The sequence below is a fragment of the Cnephaeus nilssonii genome (genome assembly GCF_951640355.1).
Source record: "Cnephaeus nilssonii genome assembly, chromosome: 10".
Classification (NCBI taxonomy): Eukaryota; Metazoa; Chordata; class Mammalia; order Chiroptera; family Vespertilionidae; genus Cnephaeus; species Cnephaeus nilssonii.
This window is the reverse complement of record NC_137081.1, coordinates 28450369-28475881: the sequence shown is the minus strand read 5'-3', so window position 1 is coordinate 28475881 and position 25513 is coordinate 28450369.

The window sequence follows — 25513 nt, the reverse complement described above, 5'->3', positions numbered from 1 at the left end:
ATGAGGAAATGTCAATGAACATTAAAAATGTTATTAGAAATTATTCAAAACACAAGGCACTGAAAAAAAGAAGAAAAAATATCTAAATGTTATAGAACAATGATAATTGGTCTAACATGCGTGTAACTGGTGTCCGAGAAGCAGAAAAGAGAGAGTCTAACACAGTAGAGATAATACAATTAGCATTAAAAACCAGTGGTCCTTGAGAAAAGGGTGAGCCCGACTATTGCCCAAAATTCTGCCTGCTGGAGTTCAAGCCCACAGCACAGAGTGGGCAATCTCACTGAGCTGGAGTTCAGGGAGGCCAAGTTGGCTACAGAGCACATGGCAAAACACTGGAGAGTAGGGAGCTGCTCTGAGACAAAACCTAGAAGATGTGCAGAACCCTGAAGTCTGAGTTCTAATTTGCACATGCAAGTGAGGGAGCTAATCAAGGCTGAAAAAAAAAAAAAAAAAAACAAAGAAAAAAAAACATACCAGACATTTCCAGGATTTCTCCTTGACTTTCTTCCTCTTCTAGAGGCCCCTGAACTCTGCTCTCTAACTGCCCAGCCCAATGAGACTGCTGCTTTATGCCTGAGCTCTATTCCTCTTACTCCCTAATGGATGAGGGAGTACCCTGAGGAGAGAAGACCATTTAAATGTCTATTTCACTTCCTGGGTTTCCCTTCTTTCAAGGTTTGCAACCACTCTGATTTCTGCCTTCCCTGGGACACTCTCCAGTACCTTCAAATGTTGTTTTTTGTATTTTTGTCTAAAGTTTATCACTTTTTTTTAAAACAGAAGGGCTAGTTTGACACCAGTTACAACACCATTCTGGAATCTCTAAGTCCCTTTTCTATAAATGCTAAAACACTGATGGACTATGTTTGTATCATTAACTGTCACTGGCAAATTATTTACTGTCACGTGATTTAATGAAATTGGCACCCAATGGAACATCCATTGTTGTCATTCCTTTGTTTTTCAAGGTCTTTCAATAAACAATGGGGGATAGGTCAAGGACTACCTCTGATTTAAAGCCTTCTGCAACCATCAGAGGCATTGTTGAAGCTCCTAGAGTTTTCCAACTCTGTAAATATTGATGTAAGATTGGATTGCATATGTTGTTGGCAAGACCTTAAGTTTTTATATCCCTGGGGAAACTGTTGAAAGAGTTTTCTAATAACTCAATACTTACAGCAAGTGTGCTTTGCTCTGGAAAGTTCCTATCTATACTAATAATAGCCTAGGGCCATCACAACCAGAAGGACAACCAGTCACCAGGAAGTGCATGGAGCACCTCTGGGTCCCGACCCCGCGGCTCACAGGCTCCTATCACAGCAAGGCTGGTGGCCCAGTGGGAGGGGTGAGGCAGGTGCAGAGAGCAGGGCCTGGCTGCCAGGTGCTGGGACAAGCAAGCATGCAGGGCCACAGACAGACAGCAGGGCCTGGCTGCCAGGTGCCGTGGTGCGCACCAGCAGTCCTGCCTCTGCACATGAGCTGCAGAGGAAACACCTTTTCTGACTGCTCATTGGCTAAGCTCCCTGTAGGCCACTCACAATGTTCTTGATAACTTGGGTAATAAGAATCCAAGAAGGTGATCTAGGGTTTTTCCACCTCACTCCTGGAGGGAAAAGTGAAGGTCCACTGCTGGAGGGGCTAAGAAATGTCATATCCTGCCCTAGCCGGTTTGGCTCAGTGGATAGAGCCTTGGCCTGTGGACCGCAGGGTCTGGGTTCAATTCTGGTCAAGGGCATGTACCTAGGTTGCAGGCTCCTTCCTGGTCTGGGCCCAGGTAAGGGCTCATGCAGGAAGCAACCAATCGAAGTGTCCCTCTCACATTGATGTTTCTCTCTGTCTTTCCCTCTCTCTTCCATGCTCTCTAAAAATCAATAGAAACATCCTCAGGTGAGGAAAGAGAGAGAGAGAGAGAGAGAGAGAGAGAGAGAGAGAGAGAGAGAGAGAGAGAGAAAGAAAGAAAAAAAAGGAAGGAAGGAAGGAAGGAAGGAAGGAAGGAAGGAAGGAAGGAAGGAAGGAAGGAAGGAAGAAAGGTCATATCCTATGAAAGAGACATCTTGAAAATGCCTAAAGAAAGTTGTCATTTTTTTGTGGTGAAGGTACTGGAGTCAGTGTTGATGAAAACACCTTGGTGGCTGTGGCGGCTGGCAGTGGCAGTAGCAGCGGGGTGATGAGGATGGCGCCTTCCCCTGATCAGTCCAGTCACCTCTTGCAGAGGGAGGCCAGACTGCAGCTTAGGCCCACTCAGGCCTAAGCCATCAATAGGACATCCCCTGAGGACTCCTGGATTGGAGAGGGTGCAGGTCAGGCTGAGGAACCCCCCTCCCATGCATGAATTTCATGCACTGAGCCTCTAGTCTATAATAATAAAAGCATAATATGCTAATTAGACCAGATGTCCTTCCAGACGAAGCTGGGGCTGCAAGGGAAGCCTGAGTCCCAGGTGCCTGTCGGCAGCCAGAGGGAGGGAAGCCAGGATCTCGGGTGCAGGAGGGAAGCCCAGGTCCAGGGTGCCAGAGGGGAGCCAGTGCCAGCAGCCAGAGGAAGGAAGGCCTACTCTTGCACAAATTTTGTGCATCGAGCCTCTAGTCTAAAAAAAATAAATAAATAAAAGCCCTCTATCTTATCCTTTTTCATCTGCATAAAATACCCTGATTCATCTCAATATCCTTTCATGTGTACAAAAATAATGTATAAAACTCGGTGAGAAATTAACTTACTTTGTGTGCATTAGTCACCTGATCTGCACCAGCAACCACCGTAAAATTTACAATGTATTTGTATCTAGGTCCTCTTGACTAAGAATGTAATTTTAGATATTAAGAATTTCATTATTGTTAACTGGCTGTACAACTATTGTAAACCTTTAAATAACTAAAAAAATAAAATAAAAAAATAAAGAACTCATCCATATATGGAAAAATTCTTCATTACATCTACAAATAAAAATTTGTTGAGAAAGCCTAGATATTCACTGAGTTAAGAATAACCATGCAATAATAAAATGGAGGCCAGCCTGTGAATAAAGCAGAATGAAAATTTGGGTTATGCACTTTTTCGAAATGCCCAACTTCCTTTGATTAGCTTCCGTTGTGCAGAAATTTAGCTCAGCAACAAAACTAAGCAATAATGTGGACTCTTGGAATCTGTTCCACATTGTATGCTATTGTGAAAGGCAACAATGCCAAAGTAGAGGGTCCAAAAATGAAAATGTTGAATGAGAGTAATATCCTCTGAACATCCATGGGTCCTACCAAAGGAAGCATTTCCTCTCCATCCCATTTTTGTAAATGCTCACTTGAAAGACTGACACTTTGTTCTAAACATAGCTTTAATGGCTTAAAAAAATAATTAGAATAATTCAGGAAAGATAGCTCACAGAGATAAATGATATATGCAAATTACTAATAGAGATTTTTTTTTCAATTATAGAAGATCACTAAACTAATGCAAATATTTCTAGTTGGATTAAAATAGTAAATGATCCCAAATAAAAACTGCTTAAGTATGAATCCATTCATTCTAAAATAGACAAAACAAACAAGTGAAAAACTACAGTCTTTATTAAACTCCTGTCAGAGAATGTCTGCTTGAGTGTTAGTAATTACCTTCTAGGACATGTACTAGGCTACTTAAAATTCTGGCAGACAGAGTGGCCAATTAAGTAGCACCTCTCACCAGGTCAGGACTTTACCAGGCTGGTCTTTACCGAGGCTCACCTGTGTCTGAGGAGTTTTCCACAGCAGTATGTGTCCTCAATCAATCAATGGTCAATAAATGAAAGTGTAAATGTATTAAGATGTTTTCATGGCAGATCATACAAAAAGTATTGGAACCACATCTTGCATGAAACTTTAAACTATTTATTCTATTTTAGCTCATGCACACACAAATTAAATAAAAAAGCATATTCTATCATAAAAGAGATCTCTCTAGTACAGTGGTCGGCAAACTCATTAGTCAACAGAGCCAAATATCAACAGTACAACAACTGAAATTTCTTTTGAGAGCCGAAAACCGACTTTTGTGCACGGGCCACGAAGTTTCAATCGCACTGTACGTGCGCGCCCGCACGTGGTATTTTGTGGAAGAGCAACACTCAAGGGGCCAAAGAGCAGTGTGTGGCTTGCGAGCCGCAGTTTGCCGACTACTGCTCTAGTAGTTACACATCTATTCATTCTTCTTTTTTTAAATCCTATCCAAGGGTATGTTTTTAGAGAGAAGAAAAAGAGAACCATTGAGGTGATAGAGAAACATTGATCGGTTGCCTCCCATATGTGCCCCGAATGCACCCCAAGTGGGGATGAACCTGCAACTTAGCTATGTGCCCTGACCAGGAATCAAACCTGTAACCAACTGAGCCACCTGGCCAGGGCCACATTTATTCATTCTTAAAACACATTTGTTGAAAGCGAGTTGCCAAATTTTGTGTTGTGTGCTCAAAATAACATGGTGAACCAAACATTACCCATGTCCTGAGCCCAGAATTTGCATTCCAATCATATTAATTTGGACTTCAAACTTCAACATAGAGAACATACATCACAACATGTAGTTTAAAAACAAAGTGTATCAGAGATGAGAACTAAAAAGGGAGATCAATACTAGCACTAAAATTTATTTTTGAGACACTTTGGGTAAATTCAAGATGAACTTATAATTCATTCTTTGATTAACTGAACCAATATTGGTTCAGCACATACAAAACACCAAATATAAAAATAAGTAGGTCACAAACCCGCCTCTGCAAGGACTCGGGCTAAGAAGAAGCCTAATATACAAAAAAGATAACTGTGGCAATTTGACAAGGCTTGATGAGCAAAGAGAAGAAGGAAGTTGGCTTTTGCAGAAGAAAACCTTGACCAAGTTTTCCCAGAGGGGATGAAAATTGAGTTGAGCCTTCAAGTTTAAATAAAATCCCGCCAGTGAGTAAATAGAGGAGAAAGGGGTGTGATGGCAGCTAGAAGCAAAAGCATGTGGGAAGTGACAAGGAGGAAACTGTTGCCTGTTGGGTTTTCTGGTGTGCTGGGTTTTACAGGTAAACCACAAAGTACAAGAAGTTCCATCTAAAGCTACCTGACACCAGATAGCAGATGGGCCAAAAATCTGCACTCTTGATGAACACATTGTGGCTTCTTGAGTACTGGTGGAATTAAAAAAAAAAAATCAGCAAATGTGTGAATAAATACCAAAATGCCTGGTCATTCTATATGGTGGAAAGAATAATGGTCCCAAAGAAAAGATATCGTGTTTGAATTCCTAGAACCTGTAAATACCTTACCTGGCGAAAGAACCTTTATAAATGTGATTAACGTAACTATTTTGGGATGAGGGATTCGCCTGAATTATCCAGAAGAGTCTAGTATGATTACAGAGATCCTTATAAATGAAAGAGAGAGACAGGAGGGTCAGTATCAGAGTGAGGAGACCTGAGAAGGCACTGACTGGCCATCGCTGCCTGTGAAGGTGGAGGAAGAGGCCAGGACCCAAGGAATGCAGGCCTACAGAACCTAGAAAAGCCGAGAGAACACATTGTGCCCTACAGCCTCTACAAGGAAGGCAGCCTTGCCATATCCCCATTAGCCCTGTGTGACTGTTTCAGACTTCTGACCTCCAGAACTGTAAGATAATACATCCGTATTGTTGTAAGCCACTACATTTGTGGTAATTTGTTACAGCAGGAATAAAATTGAATATACTCTATTACTGAGCAAGCTGCAGAAAAAAATTCCCAATGTGAAAGAAGGCAGTGAGGATGATTGATAAGATTCATTAAATCTTGATTTTTCAGTAGCATTTGAAGAGGTCAAATAGTTCAAATTTCAGGCCAGTTTGATATACATTTCCCTAAGATTAAGAGATTACATGACCTTCACCTCTGAAAGACAGGATTCCTGATGTAAGTCTTGATTTCAATCAAGAAAGAAAACATAAGACAAAACACTGTGACTGTTGATTGTTAATAATTTTTTCCCATTTGGTTATAGTTTAAGTTTCTCCAAAATCACTAGCACTGTGAAGTCGCTGCAGAAAGTTTAAATGAAGTATGAAATAACACAATGAGGTTGGCCAGCTGGGCTCACTAGGGTAGGAAAGGCTATCCCTGGAAGTGCTGTTTGCAAAAGTACCGAATGAAAACACTAACATGAAATGCAGCTGTTGTTTTAGTTGAAATAAGGCAAATCTAAGGTAAATGCATGTTCATCTAAAGTAATGTATGTCAGTGGCTCTCTCTATGGAGCAGGCCCTGGCCTTTCCTTGGCCCCTCCTTTCCCCAGAGTCTCTCTCTCTCTCTCTCTCTCTCTCTCTCTCTCTCTCTCTCTCTCTCTCTCTCTCCTCTCCTCTCCTCTCCTCTCCTCTCCTCTCCTCTCCTCTCCTCTCTGCTAAGCTTCAGTGGCCCTTCTTATGCTCTAACTTGTTTCCTGAGCTCATTTCTTCTACAGCTCACTTCTACTTCTGTGACTTTCTAAATAGACTTTATCTCATAAAAAATAAAACAACGCATGTCATATAAATCCCACCTATTCTAAAATGGAACTAACAATGGAACACTTGAACTAAGATTTGATTGACTATGATTACAATAGCTGGGTTTAAATAAATTCTTCACCTTTCTCAAGCAGCTGAGAAAAAAGAGGCCAGTTGATTCAGCATAAAATGCAACATGGAGATGTTGTTACTGGTGGACTCTGATGAGTCCCTTCCAAATTTTAATAAATCTGATGCCCAGGTTGCATCCCCTACCAATGAAATCAGCATACCTGGGGTGGGACCCAAGCATCAATGTTGTTTAAATCTCCTTAAGTGATTTCAAGTTTGAGAATCCTCAGGGCTCCAGAACCCTTCCTCGCTTGTTGAGAAGTGGTTGTAAATCAGAATAGGAAACGAGCTGTACATCCCCCTACTGTATGGAGTAGGCTCAGTGGCACAAAGACCTTTTTTCCTCTCCTTGGCACAGGACACCCTACATTTCTCCAGGATTTTGTAGTACAAAGCCTGGACCCGAAATGCAGGTTATTTCCAGGATTAGATTGGATCCTAGTACCAAGTATGTAGTTTATTTGATATTAATGTGTCACTAAAGTGTTGTACCATAGTTACATAAGAGTAGGGAGAGCTGGGAACAAAGTATACAAAGTTCTTTGTACTATTTCTATAACCTTCCTATAAATCTGAAATTATTCAAAAATAAAAATTGTCACATGATGCTGCTTAAATCATCTGCTTAGAATCTCTCACAAGAAGCCATATATGCTCACAGAACTTATAATTGTGAAATCTCTTCAGTTCTGTGGCAATTGTTCAAGAGCCCAGCGAGCTTAGGTCTGGTTTATCTTCTTTTTTTTTCCCATCTGCATCTTTTGCCATCATTCTGTCAACAGCTACACTGTCCCAGGTGGGGACATTCCCAAAGTAGGCTTCTTTCTGTGGTCTGACTGTGCTTGATCTCAGAGTAAAAAAAAACAAAAAAAAGGAAGGAAGGAAGGAAGGAAGGAAGGAAGGAAGGAAGGAAGGAAGGAAGGAAGGAAGGAAGGAAGGAAGGAAGAGGAAGAAAGGCTAGCAGTCTTAATTCAGAAGCTGTGAAAGTATAGGGGTTCATTGATAAGATGGCAACAGATTTCACAAAATATGTCACTACAAGCAGGACTTTTCCTTGGTCTCCCTCGCCCCACAGAGTTTTTTATTCTTATTCGTGGCATCTGTAGGTGCTCTCTCTGTTCACCTGAGCATGTGAGCTGCTCACACTGCCTCTCAGTGATGGTCCCATCCACTTTCTCTCAGGAAAACGCCCTCCCAGCCAGGCCCAGACACAAGAGACCCTCACTATTGTGGAAAGGAGTCCCAAAGATACCCTTCCCCATTCTCAGGAGCATCAGCCCTTCTAGAATTCTGGCTCCCTCATTACATTTTCGTTGATATGGGTTCACATTTGGGATCACCCTACAGTGGCAAGTATAGCACACGGGAGGTGTTAATCAAAACTTTGCTCTGATGAGACAGTCCACAGAAAATAAACTTTAATACCCTAAAGGCTCCTTTCAACAAAAACAATGCTAAGCCAATTTAGTCAGATTTAGCAAATAGAAGCACAAGGGACCACCCAGTTATATTGGAATTGCAGACAGAAAAGACATGCTTTTTTTTTTTTTTTAAATCAGGCCATACTGATACTAGAAAATTATTTGTTATTTAATCAAAAAATGACCAATTGAACTGGGCATCCTGTGTTTTTTCTGGCAATTATAGGAGAAACTCATGTGATCCACGGAAGGCCTTTCTGTGTAGGCCAGCACTGAAGGCCAGATTCTCTGCAGCCGGAGATGGTGTTCAGAGGCATCCTTTACAAGAAGTCAAGAATATATGTGATTTTCACGTTTGGCAATGACATCTATGCCCATGAGTTATGCTTTTTCTTTCTCCCATACTTTCTACAATGCCTTTCCATAAATGTAACTTATTTTTGGCATTTATCAAAGGACTATAGATAGCAATTTTGAAGAATAATAAAATTACTTTTTTTCTCTTCCCTGCAGCCAGGAAAGACATTGCAGGAGAGAGAGAAGGATGGTACCTATCAATAGGTGATAGCAAAATGGCACAATCCAACTTTCGCTTTAGAAATAGGGTGATGTTATCCTCAAGGCCTCTTGGGTGAAATATATATGATGTACAGAAGTGTTTCTCTTGCATGCCTGAACTAAATTATTCCTAAAAAAAAATGACTTGCCTAAAGTTTCTGTGATAGAAAATGCCATTGTTATGATTGTTACGAAAATGACCATGGAAAAATAGGTCATTATATCTGCCTATAGCAGATTACTGTTCTGTTTGCCTTTTTTTTATTATTATTACTTCAAAGCTTCACAATTTGAGTTTTCTGGCTTTTTGATGAGAGTCTGAAATTAATACTTTGTAATTGACATATGCATTTAAATGGGAAGTTTAAACAAGTGTCACTGTTTGACTTTAAATTATTTTTCCTGATTTTTTCCATTAGCGTACAGAGGAAATGAACTATTCTTTGAATCTTTATATTGCATTTGAAATGTACAAAAATATGCCAAAACCGGTTTGGCTCAGTGGATAGAGCTTCGGCCTTTGGACTGAAAGGTCCCAGGTTCGATTCCGGTCAAGGGCATGTACCTTGGTTGCAGGCACATCCCCAGTAGGGGGTGTGCAGGAGGCAGCTGATGGATGCTTCTCTCTCATCGATGTTTCTAACTCTCTATCCCTCTCCCTTCCTCTCTGTAAAAAATCAATAAAATATATTTTAAAAAAAAGAAATGTACAAAAATAAAGGCCAGACATATATAAATAAAAAATTACCCTCCCAATCTTCCCTGTATCCACCACATTATCTTTCCAGCTTTATAATATTTGAAACATTACATCTCTGTATATGAATCTCCTGTATCATTAATTTTTTTACTGCACAATTATTTCTTTGAACTATATTAAAATGAAAAACATATTTTGCATCAGCAACAATGTTTAGCCATTCTTTTCCTTATTTATTCTCCTAAATAACATCTACCGATATCTCCACTTAGTTCTAGCTTCCTATTTCCATGTGAATCACCGAGCAATCTGCCTCCCAATGGACTAAATTTGGGCACCCAAGTTTGAAGAATAAATGACAGTGTAATGACAAAATAGAAAACAACAATGAACCAATAATCATAATAACAAAATTACCGTAGGCTTGTAAAAATTTACAGTTAGTCCAAGCTTTTCCATCCATGACTTCATTAGACACTCATAACAATCCTATAAAACAAATAGTCAGTGATCATTATTTCATTTAATACACGAAGACACAGGCTCAGGGTGGTTAATGGCTTGTGCCTGAGGTTATAACATTAGTGAGAGACAGGAAGAGCCAGGACCAGCATGCATTAATTTTTGAGCACCAGCGCATGTTCTTTCTGGTATTTGCAAGGGAAAAGATTCTCAGCAGAGAAATAATTACAAGGCTAGAGAGAACCCTGCTGCAATCCACCTGGATAAAAGCGTGATGAGAAAACCTGTTATGCAACCCTGGAAAAGTGAAGCCATGCTATTTTGAGGAAAGCCTCAGGGTTAAGCCTAAGTCTAAGAATCCACACTTTACTGGTAGTCAGCAGTGGGTGCTGACAGCTATAGCCAGAGCCAGCGACACAAAGATCCATTTATTTCCCAGGGACACAGGATGGGATGCCTGCCTCCAACACTGGTTCCTCTAAATTCCCCCTATTCAAATAGGCTCTCACTATCCTCCGAATCCCACAGCACACAGTGTTCCTCTTAGGCCCCTACATGTTCTACTTTAATGGCTCTTGACTGGCCTCACCTTCGAACCCTGTGCTGAGCTTTTGAAACAATACACATTCCTGATATCCACAGTGCATCACCTAAACCAGATTCTCAGAAACAAGATCTTTGTGAAAGGTTCTCCATTCACCCTGAGGCATAGTTAGTTTATAGCTATGCCTTGAATTTATAATCTGCTAATTACATTCAATCAATGTTTGTTGAGCACCTACTATATGTGAGGTACAGACAAGAGGATCTGAGTAAAATATAGAACCTTTTTTCAAAGAGCCCATGGTTGGTTAGGCGATAGAGGCCTGTGAGTAAATACATTTAAATGAGGCTGTAATGCAACTACTATAGTTACAGAACTATGCAAGCAGTCCTGCCTCTGACAACTACAGTGGCCACACTGGAGTCTGGAGTGACAACTGGGTGAGGCCTATGCTTACTCTTCTCTGTATTCCACACCACACTTAAGGAAAGTAAATGTTCAATAATCTTGTGAATTGGCATGATTGATGACCTCATTGTTCTTTTTAAAAACTGACTTTTATTTTTCTGAAGGTTAATTCCATATCCCTGAAAGGAAACTCTCCACTTCTTTTAAAATCTCATCTGTTTTTTACCTCCAGATTTCAAATAACCTGCCGCTACAATATCTTGACTTTCAGATTTAGACATGACCTATTTGTGTCTGCACACTATCCCACTCTTAAATCCTTTATATATTCTCCTCCCATCTTTAACATAATAATTTACAATTATTTGCAAAGACCCCAATACCATGTCTGTTTAGTCTACATATCACCTTAGTGAAAACGATGTAAGAGGATTTGACAATTGGATGGTATAATTGATTAACACTGCACATTCACCTCACAACCTCCCAAATGCCAAATAACATCTTATACAAATTTATCCCTAGGGGGCGATTATATTGGCCTGTAGACTAGAATGTTTGGTCCTTTATCACTGTATTTTTTATTTATTTTTTTACAAATTACCAGATTGACTTTTTGGTTGCTGTATCATTATATTATGATATTGGTTAAGGAACCTAAATTACTATGGATACCTGACAAAATCAAGTTTCTAAAACAGCAGATATGAAGACTCACCCCAAGATACAGTGACCACAACAATATACCACCATCTATGCACTGCTCTGCAGTGGGCCAACCATCCTTCCTAAGGACATAGCAGATCATTCTGTTATAACTACAGTTTCTAAATTACATACTTCTTTCATGGAAGTTTACCCAAAGTTTCTCTTAAAAACTTTGAAAAAGGCTAGTACATCTTTGAGTAATAAAACTGCAAATGAACAAAAACAGATCCAGAGACAGAGAAGCATCAATCAGACCGTCAAACCTCAGAGGGAAGGTAGGGGAGGGGAGGGGTAAGGGAGACAGATGAACCAAAGGACTTGCATGCATGCATATAAGCCTAACCAATGGACACAGACATTAGTGGGGTGAGGGCATGAGTTGGGGGTGGGGAGGGCAATGGGGGGACACATATGTAATACTGTAATCAATAAAGAAAAAAACTACAAATAAATTTCAATTTGCTTGTATAATATACATACTTGCAAGAAAAAAAGATATGGAATAGCTCCTGGCTTGTCCTTATCCAATTACAACAAACTCAGAAAAACAAGCCATTGGGAAATAATTTTTTTTTCTCCTCAATCTCCTTTAGTTTATGTAGCTTTGGAGAAGCTCATAAAATCACAATCTCTTTTTCTAAAATGTTCCATCTGTTCCTGCTGATTATTCTCCCACTTGAAGACTAAATCCTTTTGCTTCCCAATTATCCTCAGTATCCAACTGTGATGATGGCAAAGGGAGTAGTAGAGAAAAGGATGTAGAACTAAGAAATGGTGATTGAGTTTTCATCAAAATATGTCTACTAAGAGATAGAGAGAAAGGGAGATGCAGGAAATTAGACAATATTACTGGAGTTTTATTATTATCCCAAATTTTATTTGCTTGTAATGACTCCCAGATGAATTTGTCCCTGTGTACAATATTTTTATCCTATATATGGACATGTACATATATCCACTATGATAAATAAGAAGAGAGGGTATCTAATTTGTTTCCTAAGATACCTACATAAATGGGTGACGATTGAAGATAAATTATTTAGTGCTTATGGTATAGTGCCAAGTATCTGATAGATGCTCAGTAACTAATATTAATACCTTATTGATCATAATAATAACAACAACAACTAACACCAAACTGATCATTTCATTTAAAAATTACAATAACTTTATCTTAAAGGTGAAGTAATTGAGACATAGAACATCAGTAATTTTCCCAGTGCCAGACTGCTAACAATTGTGCAGTGGAGGTAAAGTTTGAGCTCAGTCTCACTAAAGGTTCTATGTTTTTAGCATACTATATAATTATTCTTGTCATCATTTCTATGTTGTTAATGCTGTAAGTATTATTATTAATATTATTTAGAGTTTCTTAATTACAAGCCAACATTCAACAAAATAAAAATGAAATTTGATCAATCTACTTGGCTATGCTTGGAGAGTTGATTATTTTAGCATGGTTTCAGAAACTGGGTTCATACTTACAGTGGGCTCACACTAAACAAGGTCATGAAATGGATTTTTAAAAACCAGAAGGATAATAAATTAATATGCAAAATAACCGATTAATGTACTTTTCTGCAAGCAGTAATTACTACCAAATAGGAACACTAAATATTTGAATGTAATACAATCCCAATAACATTCTTAAGGAATTCTTTTTAAATAAGAAAATTAAATAGCACATATTTGAGAGCATAAGCATGTAAGTGTATCCAGAAATATTCTGAGAAAATAAGAGGGAAGACACACTCTTTCAGACATCAAAATATATGTAAAAAATGCATAAACCAAGATTGTAGAGATAAAATAGTAAAGCCTTAAATCCAATTAAATTATGTGGGAACTTAGCAAATGTTAATATAAGAAAATGTTGATATTAAAAATAATTGTGAAAGAATAAATAATTTCTTGAGTGGTTCTGAAATGACTGCCTAGCCATTTCTATAAAAGTAGAGAAAATTTATTATGTATTTCTACATGAATCTGCAAAAATAATTCCAGATATATTAAATACTTTAATATACAACATAAAACAATATTACTCTTGCAATATAGATGAATGTCATATCTTTGGTGATGGATATAATTTTTTTAATATATTTTATTGATTTTTTACAGAGCGGAAGGGAGAGGGATAGAGAGTTAGAAACATCGATGAGAGAGAAACATCGATCAGGTGCCTCCTGCACACTCCCTACTGAGTATGTGCCTGCAACCAAGGTACATGCCCTTGACCGGAATCAAACCTGGGACCCTTGAGTCTGCAGTCTGATGCTGTATCCACTGAGCCAAACTGGTTAGGGCTGGATATAATTTTTTAATAATGATGTACAGCAAAACCATATAAAATAATTATAGAGGCCATGTACATTTTTAAATAATTATACATCAAAAATGCCACAATTGAAATTGAAAAGTAAACTAGGAAAATAATTTTAATGTCTATAAAACCTAGAAGGTCAATATCATCAATTTAAAATAGATCCTGTAACTAAAAAAGAAAAATTTCTAATAGAAAAATAGGTAAAGGACTTAAAAATATGTATATAGAAAAAATATTCACTACATACATAATTAGCCTCTTCATTTGATAGAAAATAAAGCAATAGAAAAAAGGCTATATGAAATTGTGCCTATCATAATTTATGCAATGTGCAATTATTTCAGCATTAAAACTAATTTTGAACATCTATGACCAATTATAGTAGACTGTCACTGACAAATGCTTTTGCTGACAACAATTAGAAAATACAGGTAAAACATAGATAACATCTATTTGAAATCATTGGAGAACTGATAAAGCAACCAAGACATAAGCAGCCAAAATCCAGGAGAAAAGGACATGGAAGAGGGGACCGACATCTCGGCCACTGTTTTGAAGATCCTTGGTACAGGGCAGGAAACTGAGAAACACGACAGAAGATCATGACTACAGAGTGGAAATGAAAGTGAAGCTTTTAAAAAATCCCTAAGGGATTCAGAGGATGAAAGTAGTATTTGGGGTTCCTTAACTGGTCAGATGAAGGGACCAAATCTAGAAACAGGAAGACCCAAAGAAGGGCATGTGACACTGTGGTTTATTAACCTACGGGTTTTTCTAAGTCCGTAAGTTGAATAGCAGGAGAAATTATAAATATAAACAATTTTTTTAATGTTTGTGTGTGTCTAGAATAGTGTACCTTCTTTTTTTATTACTAAAAAGTTTTAGTGTTGACATTATTGCAGGAGTCCTCCTTGTCCATCTCCACCATCCCCCACCTACTCCTATCTTGGCCTTTACCTAATTATTGCCATGGGGTATGCATATATGTTCTTTAGCTATTTACTTCACCTCCTTTATTTAGTCAGTGTATTAATCAAAAGATGAAGAATATCATTAGAAAACTGTATTTTAATTTTTAAATAAACAGAAACTCTAAAGCTAAGTCATAGTTGATATTAGAAATCCACTAGGTAGGCTTACCACTGACCAGGGCTTAACAGAAATGAAGACCAGTAAATGAAAGAAAGGTTATAGAAAATATCTATGCTAACAGAGAGTGAAAAACAATGGAAAATATAGAGAATAACAGAAGAGCCTAGAAGAAAAGTTCTAACCTAATATCCCCAGAAGATGGGAGAGAGAGCAGAGAAGAAACAATAAAGAGCTGATGGCTAAAAATATTTTCAACTGATTAAAAAATGCATACACACAACTAGATGCATCATAGTAAAACTACTGGAAACAAAACAGAGAGAAAAAATTGAAAACAATGGGGGTTGAGTTGGAGGTGTGGAAAGATACGCTCCCTGAGGAGCAAAAGTTGGGCTACACTGACCTCCCAAAAGAAATTGTGGAAGCCAGAAAATAATGGAACATCTCTAACAGGGATAGTATGGAATATGAATAGGAAGAGACAGAAAGAAGGCTTCTAGACTTCTGGCAATGTTCTATATCTTAGTCTAGCTGGTGTATCTACACTAATAAAAGAGTAAGATGCAAATTGACCGTACCTTTGCAACACACACCAGCCAATCAGGAGTCCGTATGCAAATTAACCCAACAAAGATGGAGGGTTGATTTGCATATGCAGACGCCCAGCGGCTGGAGGTAGGGTGAGACACTTGCATCATTGCCATGGCAACGACGCAGGCATTCCACACCACCCCAGCCACTCTGGGCCTCTGGGCAGCATGGGAAGGTGGAAAGGCTACTCCGGCCAGAGCGTAGGTGGTGCAGGCAGCCAGGGGAAGGAAGGCCCATTCTTGCACGAATCTTTGTGCATCGGGCCTCTAGTACATGTTATATATACTTTGTAAAAATTCCTCTAGCTGCATACTTAAAAGTTGCATATTTAATAAAAAAAACTCTATCATAAAAAATTGTAAATCAATATTTAGTGACATGGAATGATGCCCACACCAGATTGCTGAGGCATATTTTAAAACAGCATGTAGAATATGATCTCACTTTTAATTTTAAAAATTATATACATTTATAGATTTCATATAAATATAAATGCATGAAGAAGTGCCTAAACATATGTTCATCAAAACACTGAATATTATATCTAGGTGGTAGATATAGTGGTGATTTTAGTTTCTTCATAATATTTTTTTTCTGTATTGTTTGACTTCAGTGTGTTTCTGCCTAGAAAACACTGTAGAAAGAAATTGCTTTAAATGTGGCACAATAAGAATGTAGCTAATCATTACTTGTTTAGGTTAAAAAATATTTTCTTGCCCTAACCGGTTTGGCTCAGTGGATAGAGCATCGGCCTGCAGACTGAAAGGTCCCGGGTTCAATTCCCGTCAAGGGCATGTACCTTGGTTGTGGGCACATCCCTAGTAGGAGGTGTGCAGGAGGCAGCTGATCGATGTCTCTCTCTCATCGATGTTTCTAACTCTCTATCCCTCTCCCTTTCTCTCTGTAAAAAACCAATAAAATATATATTTTTAAAAATATTTTCTTATAATAAGGCATGTTCCATAGTCCTTACAACCATTATATAAATTGAAGTTGTTATATTTTCCTATATTACAAATAAGTAAGCCTAACACAAAGGCATTATGAATTGATTGAGTTCATATATCTTCCTGTTCAAAACTGTATGTTATTTCTACCATAGAGTAACAAGCACACATTAAATGCTTGTATCCACAATGTATCTTGTGGTTTTCACAGACTAATATTATAATACTGCCTAAAATTAAGAAGTTGGGTCAAAGATGTCCAATAGTAGATATGGGCAAGTTTATAAATTAAATGAAAAGTTTTGAGATCATAATGACAATATCACTAAGTAATTTGAAAATTATAAATGTATAAATTATTAAATATGTATACATAATTTTATTTTTCTATAAATCAACATTTATATGATAATGATATATCAATGGAGAAAAAACATACATACACAAGCATACACCAACAAGTGAAGATAGACAATTTCCACTCAAGCTTTCCATGAAGGACAAATTCCGTGAGCTCACATATTTTCTAGTAGCATCTAAGTCTGCAAAAACAACAACAACAAAAAAAACAAATCATTAATGCTGCTAAGATAGAATTTGACATTGGGAGATTTTTCTCATCCTAATTAGTATGTGAACATAGGTCCCTATAAATCATTGACTGCAGATATTGAACTTTCACTGGAGAAAGTTAGTGGATTATGATTACAGTCTGGATTTACACCTTAGTTCAAATCCTAGCTCTGCCATGTGAACCTTATTAGAAACCTTACCTTTGCTTGTGATAATGTGAACCTTAGCAAGCACTACAACCTTTCTAAGTCTAAGTCTTGGTTTCCTTGTCAGTAAATTACCATCACTCAACTCATAAAACCGTGCTTATGATTTTTTAATCTTTATTATTAAGAGTATTACAGATGTCCCCCATCTTTCCCCATTGCCCCCCTCTACCTGGTTCCTACCCCACCCCAGGCCTTTACCAACCTATTACCTGTATCCATGGGCTATGCATATATTCATATGTTTTGATTAAATGATGCAACACACATAAGGAACTGAGCCAGGTGCCAGGAACACATTTCTCTCAATATCAGTTATTATTAATATGTTGGTTTCATGAGGCATGAGGTGTGGGGGAGGGAAAATTCATGCTGATGGCATCAGTGCATCATTTACTGTAAAATAGTCATAAGAAGAGAAGAAATACAAAAAGGAAATTGCTACCAAAGTCTGACTTTGGTAAGATAGATTCCATGTTCTATGATATAACTTGATAATCACTCTCACTTACTGCTTTGCCTGCAGTATAAGGAAAACAAAACGTGTGTCACACTGAAGTACAGCTTCTTTCCAACACTGTACTTTGCCAGTGGCACACCCACAGAGCATATGGCCAACGGAACACTCTCTTCTGTGTTCTGCACTTAAATCTTCCTTCCAGGGAGGTTCTCCTGCTTCTGGGGCTCATGCATTTAAGATGCACTGTGGTTTGTTAATTACAATTTAACCTGGTAGGGAAGGAAGATGCATGTATCTCTAGCCTTCCTTTGATTTTGCGTTATTAACATAGGAATGCAGATCTGTTTGATATGTTTTGGCTGATGCTGTGTAGTATCTCTCACAGAACTGTACTGTACTTGCTGATCCATTTGAAATCCAGCTTTTAACTGAGCCCATTTAGATCAAAATAGTAGTGATCAGTAAAATAATTTTGGGAGATGACAGCTATTTATCATAAGCAAAAGTTCACTTATCCCTTTTGTAAAACTGGCGTACCTGATTATGCTCATCAAAGTCAGTTCTTACATAGATACTAGATGTATAACTGTTTATTTAACCAAGCCTGGCAGAGCCAGGCAAATGTCACCTTTAAATATACACCGATATATGCAGATATTTGCATCTGGAAGCAGGTGCAACACTTGCAAGGGATTCTGAACAAGACGACATCGCTAATTGAGATAAGCCAGAACAATACTTCATGTGAACCTCATACATCATCACCAACATCTTATTACAATAGGTAGTAAGGCTAAAAACTTTTTAAATGACCAATCCCTCCTTACCAAGTAATTGCTACCATATTTTAGACACTACTGATTATAGGCAATCCTTCCACCAGCCTTTGATTAGCCCCTCCCGATATTTGTTTTTGTTGACCCGGTTTGTCCTCTATAGTGCTGAAGATATCTAGCAGGTGAATCAGAAGTGTCTCCATTTACTTAAGTCTGTTTCAAATGCACAGATCTTTTAATGCCACTGTCTTTGATCTCTCTGTTTTTGATAATTTTTCATATCTATATTTTTTAAAATCCTGCTGGAGGGGAAATGTTTTCGTCTGACTATTAAGAAATGCTTAGACTCTATTTTATTGGCTTTATTGGTTGAACCATATTAAATTGCCAACATTGACCACTTTTGGCCTAAATATTACAATTTCTTATAATTCTGTCTAATAATTTCACTTCATTTTACTTATATTACACTCTGCACTTTTTTTTTTATTTCAGAGAGGAAGAGAGAGTGAGGGAGAGATAGAAACATCAATGATGAGAGAGAATCATTGATCAACTGCCTCCTGCAAGCCCCACACTGGGGATTGAGCCCACAACCCGGGCTTGTGCCCTGACCTGGAATAGAACAATGACCTCCTGGTTCATAGGTTGATGCTCAACCACTGAGCCACACTGGCTGAGCTACATTCACTCTTACCTTTGACACAACCTTTTTACCTGTTTTGCAGTGCTCAGGGCAGGTGTTACTTCTCTAAGACTCCCCATGTGGTCATGTTATCAATGATATCATTGAATTACACCTTCTCTTTTGTGCTTATTACCATGTTGACCAAATGACAGATGTAGTCATACTGGTTAGACTGGCCTCACAGATTCACCCCATCCTGATTTTCATGCTTTTTGTTCTGTACTAATCCTCAAATATCAATGATTTTTCTGTCTTCTGTCCTCTTCATCATTACCTCATTTATTGTCATTATTATTGTAGCAGAAACTTGCATAACCCTTACTGCATATCAGTGCCATCCTCAGTGTTTTACACATATCAACTTATTTAACCAAATAAAGTTATATATTACCTCAGCCAGGTGAAGGGATGGGTCAAACAAGTGAACTGATTTGAACTGCCATATGACAGAGAGTGCAAGTTAAGCAGGCACCAATTACTATGTGAAAAAATAATTGCTTAGCTCAAAAAATAAAATAAATTTGCACCTTAGACATATGCTAGTAAAACAACAGATGAAAAAGATAAAGAACATATTTTAAAAGCAACAGGATTCAAAATATATTGCCTATAAAGGACCAGGAATTTGATTAACATTAGATTTCTCAAATGCAATAAATTAAAACATGGCAAATAGACAGAATCAAAATGTTGAAGGAAGATAAATTTTAATCTAGAATTCCATAAAGCATCACTGAAGTGTGAGAACAAGAACATTTTCAGCCCTTACTAGTTTGGCTTAGTGGATAGAGCATCGGCCTGTGGACTGAAGGGTCCTAGGTTTGATTCCGGTCAAGGGTATGTACCTTGGTTTCGGGCACATCCCCAGTAGGAGGTGTGCAGGAAGCAGCTGATCGATATTTCTCTTTCATGGATGTTTCTAACTCTCTATCCCTCTCCCTTCCTCTCTGTAAAAAATCAATAAAATATATATTTTTTAAAAAGAACATTTTCAAACAAAGATCCAGAGAGTAGGAGAAATTAGAAGTAAGGGTTTCTAACATTCTTAAACTTTTCCAGAAAATGGAAAATGTTTATAATCTATTATACTATTTAATTGTAGTCACTGACAAAATAGCAAATGAATGCATAATTTTCAAAGCATCTGAAAAGAAAGAATAGACTCTATTAAATTTGATCGACTTAGTAGAAAGCAGGAAAGAACAACAACCAAAACAAAAACAATTAAATATTAAAAATTTAAAAAAGAAAATTGAAGGAATAAATTTTAATACAAATGATTATGTTAATGGCTAAACTCTCCTATTAAAAGAAAAATAATACCAGATAAATAAATACAGCTATAATAATGAAGACACGAAGTATGAGGGAAATAGGAAAAGACATACCATATAAATGCCAATTTCAAAAAAGGCTATTTAAAAGAAGAACCCTCTAGCTGAAACCAGTTTGGCTCAGTGGATGGAGCGTCAGTCTGCAGACTGAAGGGTCCCAGGTTCGATTCCGGTCAAGGGCATGTACATTGGTTACGGACACATCTCCGGTGGGGGGTGTGCAAGAGGTGGCTGGTCGATGTTTCTCTCTCATCGATGTTTCTGGATCTCTGTCCCTCTCCCTTCCTCTCTGTGAAAAATCAATAAAATATATTTTTTTAAAAAATAAATAAATGAAATAAAAGAAGAACCCTCTATATCTAAATGCTTTTTATTAGGAAAAGGTTATCATAAAAGGACCACTTTACCATGAAGATATTATAGTACTGAATTGATTCAGGTTCATTAACAAAGCCTTAAAATATATTATGTAGAGCACTAAAAAATGAGAAAACAGATTAATTTTTGAAATCTTTCATTACAGACATACACATGGTATACATCACTCAAAAATGATAAAATAAGAACATTGGCCTCCTTACTGTTATGAGATCATAGAAGATATTTTTCTGCTGCAGAAACTCTGAAATTCCCATTCCTTTTGTCTGGAACACTCTTCCCCAAATATCCACAAGGCTCACTCTCTCTCCTCCTTCAAGTCTTAGTTCAAATACCACTCTTTAAATGAACCTTCTCAGTCATTTCTTTTCTTTCTTTCTTTTTTTTTTTTCTTGTCAGAACATATTATTTCTAAATAAAAATTTAACTGGAATTATTTTTATGAATAGATTTTGTTACATGGACATTTCCAGTAATTTACTAATAACTAATAAATTACTAATAACTCATACCTGTCCAGCTCTAAATATATTAGATAATCATACATATGAAGTACACAATTTCAAGGGACTTGATCACATAGAATAAAATGCAAATGAAAACCCCTACAATACAGCTATAAGGGATGCTCCCTAGGTTGTGTGCAATGATTTGTTCTTTTCTTTACATTTTAGTGGGGGGAAAAAAGTGGCTGAAGTCAATGAAATTATGGGTCCCAATTATTGAGGACAGAAAGATTTATTCATTAGCACCTGACAGTGTCATTGTGAGCAGAGTGCACTCCCCATCCTTTGGCTTTGGGATTGGCCATGTGATTGTGATGCCTTTAGCATTTAGGTTGTTAGTGGATGTGAGGTGGAAGAGACTTTGAAATGAGTTTGTGTGGTTAGTTGCTCTCTTGTTTTCCTACCTCTTGCCACATGTAGTCTCTGGTCTGAAAAAGATAACAGGTCTGTGAAGCTGACCTTGATGAGGCAACCCAGAGCTTAGAGCTAAACCCAGCTAGCCCAACCTAGATCAGCCAAATATCAGATAACACACAGATATGTGAGCAGTAATGTTTATTGTCACTGACAGGGAGCTTTGTGGTAGTCTAAAAAGACTCATAACTGAAGTAACTACATTTTATAACAAAATGTATTTGTGATCTGTTTTATGTGAAGGTTATATTATTGTGAGTTTCCCAAAAGTTTGTACTGTATCATTCCTGCTCTCATAACCCATATCATCTATTATATAGATACCTCAATCTTTGTTTAATTAAATGAACATTCATTTAGCATCTTCTGGATTCCAGGACTCATGCTGGTTTCTGGAGATACAGAGATAAATGGGACATCATTGCCAACCTCAAGAAGCTTATCCAATACTAGAGGCCCAGTGCACGAAATTCATGCACGGGGGGTGGGGAGGGTGGGCCTCAACCCAGCTTGCACCATCTCGCAAACCAGGACTCCTCAGGGGATGTCCAACTGCCGGTTTTGGACCGCAGGGATCCCTCTCACAATCTGGGACTGCTGGCTCCTAACCACTCTGCCTGCCTGCCTAATCGCCCCTAACCACTCTGCCTGCCTGATTGCCCCTAACTACTCAGCTGCCTTCCTGATCACCCATAATCGCCTCTGCCTCAGCCCCCACCACCACAGCTTTGTCCAGAAGGACGTCGGAATGACATCCAGAATGATGTCCAGAAGGTCATTAGGCTGTCCAGTCTAATTAGCATATTACACTTTTATTATTATAGATAATAAAGCCTAATGTGCTAAGTGTCTGGTCAACAGGTCGGCAGTTCAACCAATCAAAGCGTAATATGTTAATGATATGCCAAGGCCACTCAACCGCTTGCTATGATGTGCACTGACCACCAGGGGGTAAATGCTCCAACTGGTAAGTTAGCTTGCTGCTGGGGTCCGGTCAATCAGGACTGAACGAGACAGGCCAGACATGCCCTGGAGCCCTCCTGCAGCTGGCCAACCTTCTGCATCCCTCCCCAGCCTTGATCGTGCACCACTTTGGGCCCGATCCCACAGACCAGGCCAAGAGACCCCACTGGTGCATGAATTCGTGCACTGGGCCTCTAGTGTGTAAGTAAAAGGGATAGACCAGTAATAGAGATATGGAACATCACATGATAAACCATCATACAAAAAGCCCTACAGAAGGATAACAAGCTCATTTAATATGCAACAAACTAACATTAAGGCTCACCTGAGACTATGGGTAGAATCTTTTACCCATGTGGAAACCATTCTGTGTGTGTTGAAAATAAAGCCATGATTTTGGCCTCTCATCAGTATCACACTCCATGGAACTGGGTCCATGAAACTCAGCCCTCTCGCAACCTCACTTATGCAGAACACAGCTGACACACCAGGAAGCAATTTTTTAAAACGTTTAATAAATAAAATAGGTGTCATAAGTTCCATGCACTGAAGTTCCTATATTTTATTCATAATATTTACACTGAGATTTTCCAATCAGAAAGTATTCATTTTTATCAGGTGCAAATCTCACAGCATATCTTAGAGTAGTTGGATAGCATGTTTTCAAGCAGAACGGTGAATGTAGGCACAGCTTATGTGTAAAACTGGAATCTACAAATAAAATTGAGATAAGGGATACTCTATGGACCCATGGTTTTTGTGTGACTTTAGTGGGGAGAAAAAGAATGACCTCTATAATAAGAAAAGCTATATCTAAACCAAAAAGTTTTATGGAAGGTAGGGCTGAGGCTGTGACTTCAGCTGGTGGGAGGAATTAACCCTATGAACATGCCATTTGTTGATTACATTCTTTAGAAGAGTTATGGTCTGACCACTAATATTTCACTTGTTTCTTTTGCTGTTTCCTCTGACCTCTTTTCATCATTGTCTTACCAACACTGATATTAACAAAGCATTGTTCTAAGAGACATCCTGCTTGTGCTTATTCCACTCTCCACACTATACTTTGTTAGAAGGCCCACTGGGCTACATCCTTCATGTTTCTCTTTAGAGAGCCACTTGTTTTTTTCTCAGCTTGGCTTTATTCATATGGAGAATGGTAATAATAAAGCTTACCTTGCTGAGTTATGTCAAGGGTTAGAAACTATGCATGTAATACTCCCATCACAATATGGGGCACATAGAATAAGTGGACAAGTAAAATGAATTTAATTTGAATAGCAAGATTTCCACAGCAGCCTTGAAAAATATTAATTTATTTTACTGTAAAAATAGTAAGAATATTAACTCAGATATTTTAGTTATCAAAGACCTTCAACTAAAAGGAATCAATTATTACCTTCACTTAATAAATAATATTTCAAAAATAGACAATATTTTCTCTTTGCCAACCCTTCAAATCTAAATCAGAAAATTTCTAAAATAACATTTTTTCATATGCACAGGTTGAGACAAAGGAGATCAGCATTTGTTACACTTTTTACAACTTCAGAAACAGAATATCTGGCCTGATTTTGTTTTCTTATTCCAAGGCTATTGACTGTCATGCATATAAAAGGCCTTAATTGCAGAGATGAAGGGCTTGATTCACAGTTGATAAGAAAGAAAATCTTTAGAGTCTCACAAGCAACCTTCTTTCCCAAGCAATGACATGGTCTGATTGAGGAACGCTGCACTGTAATTACAGGATCCTTTTAGGCATGATTGTAACTGTAAAAGATTTATCCTCTGACCACCATCTGCTTTTTGTTCATGAGATAAACTGTCAGTTGTTTATCGACTAAAATATCCTTTGTGCTTTGTCTTGATTTGCCAGATGATCAAGAACTCAACAAAATTTACAGTTGTTTCTATTTCACTTGCCAAATGTTGAAAAAAAGTGATTACTTTATTTTAGAAATTGGTCCCATTGAGAAGTTTTAAGGACTATTAACTGCCATTTCTGTGACATGAAAGGAACAAGCTTTGGATTTGTAATGAAATATATTTTAGGTTCGAAACCCATTTAAAATATTAGTAATGGCAAAATAGAGCAAGCTAGAGTCAAGTCAGTTTTCCATTTTAGGGTTATTTCACTTTACTATCAAGATTGACAGTCAATCACTTGCAACCTCACTTTATAAAATTTAGACAGAAATTTCCAAGTGAAGAATGTCTTTTATAATAAACTTTCCAACTAATCTGCATAAGATTTTTCCACCTTTAATGATAAAATGAAACTCTGATTCATACCATAGGAGTTCTTCATGAAATGGTTATAAAAGTATGACATAGGCAGAGTGCTTTTCTCACACACACACACACACAAAAAAATTTCCTCCAAAATCTCAAGTCATTTCCTAAACTACACTCAGTGTTGTCATCTCCATTAATTAAAATTTCAGGCCCTCTTAAATGCAATCACATTTCTCATTTCTAAAATGCTTTCTAAGTCTGATCAGCAATAAATTATAAGGCAGTGATTTCACAGAAGTAATGATTTTACTACAGGAAAATAGAGGAATAGAAATAAACACCACTTTGTGGTTTTAAACATCTTTCCCCACCACCCTGCACCACACTCACACACATACACACACACCAGAGTCACACAAACATACACACACAAACACACAGATAAACACACAGTCACACTCACACTCACACTCACACACACCCCTGAATCTGCAGCACCTTGGAGGTGGAAGGATGTTGAAGTCACTCCCATTTAGGTCAGTTCTTCTCACCATGGTACTTAACATCCAGTATCCTGGCAGATTCAGGTCAGGTATATTGTAGAATTTCTAGGAATTAGTATT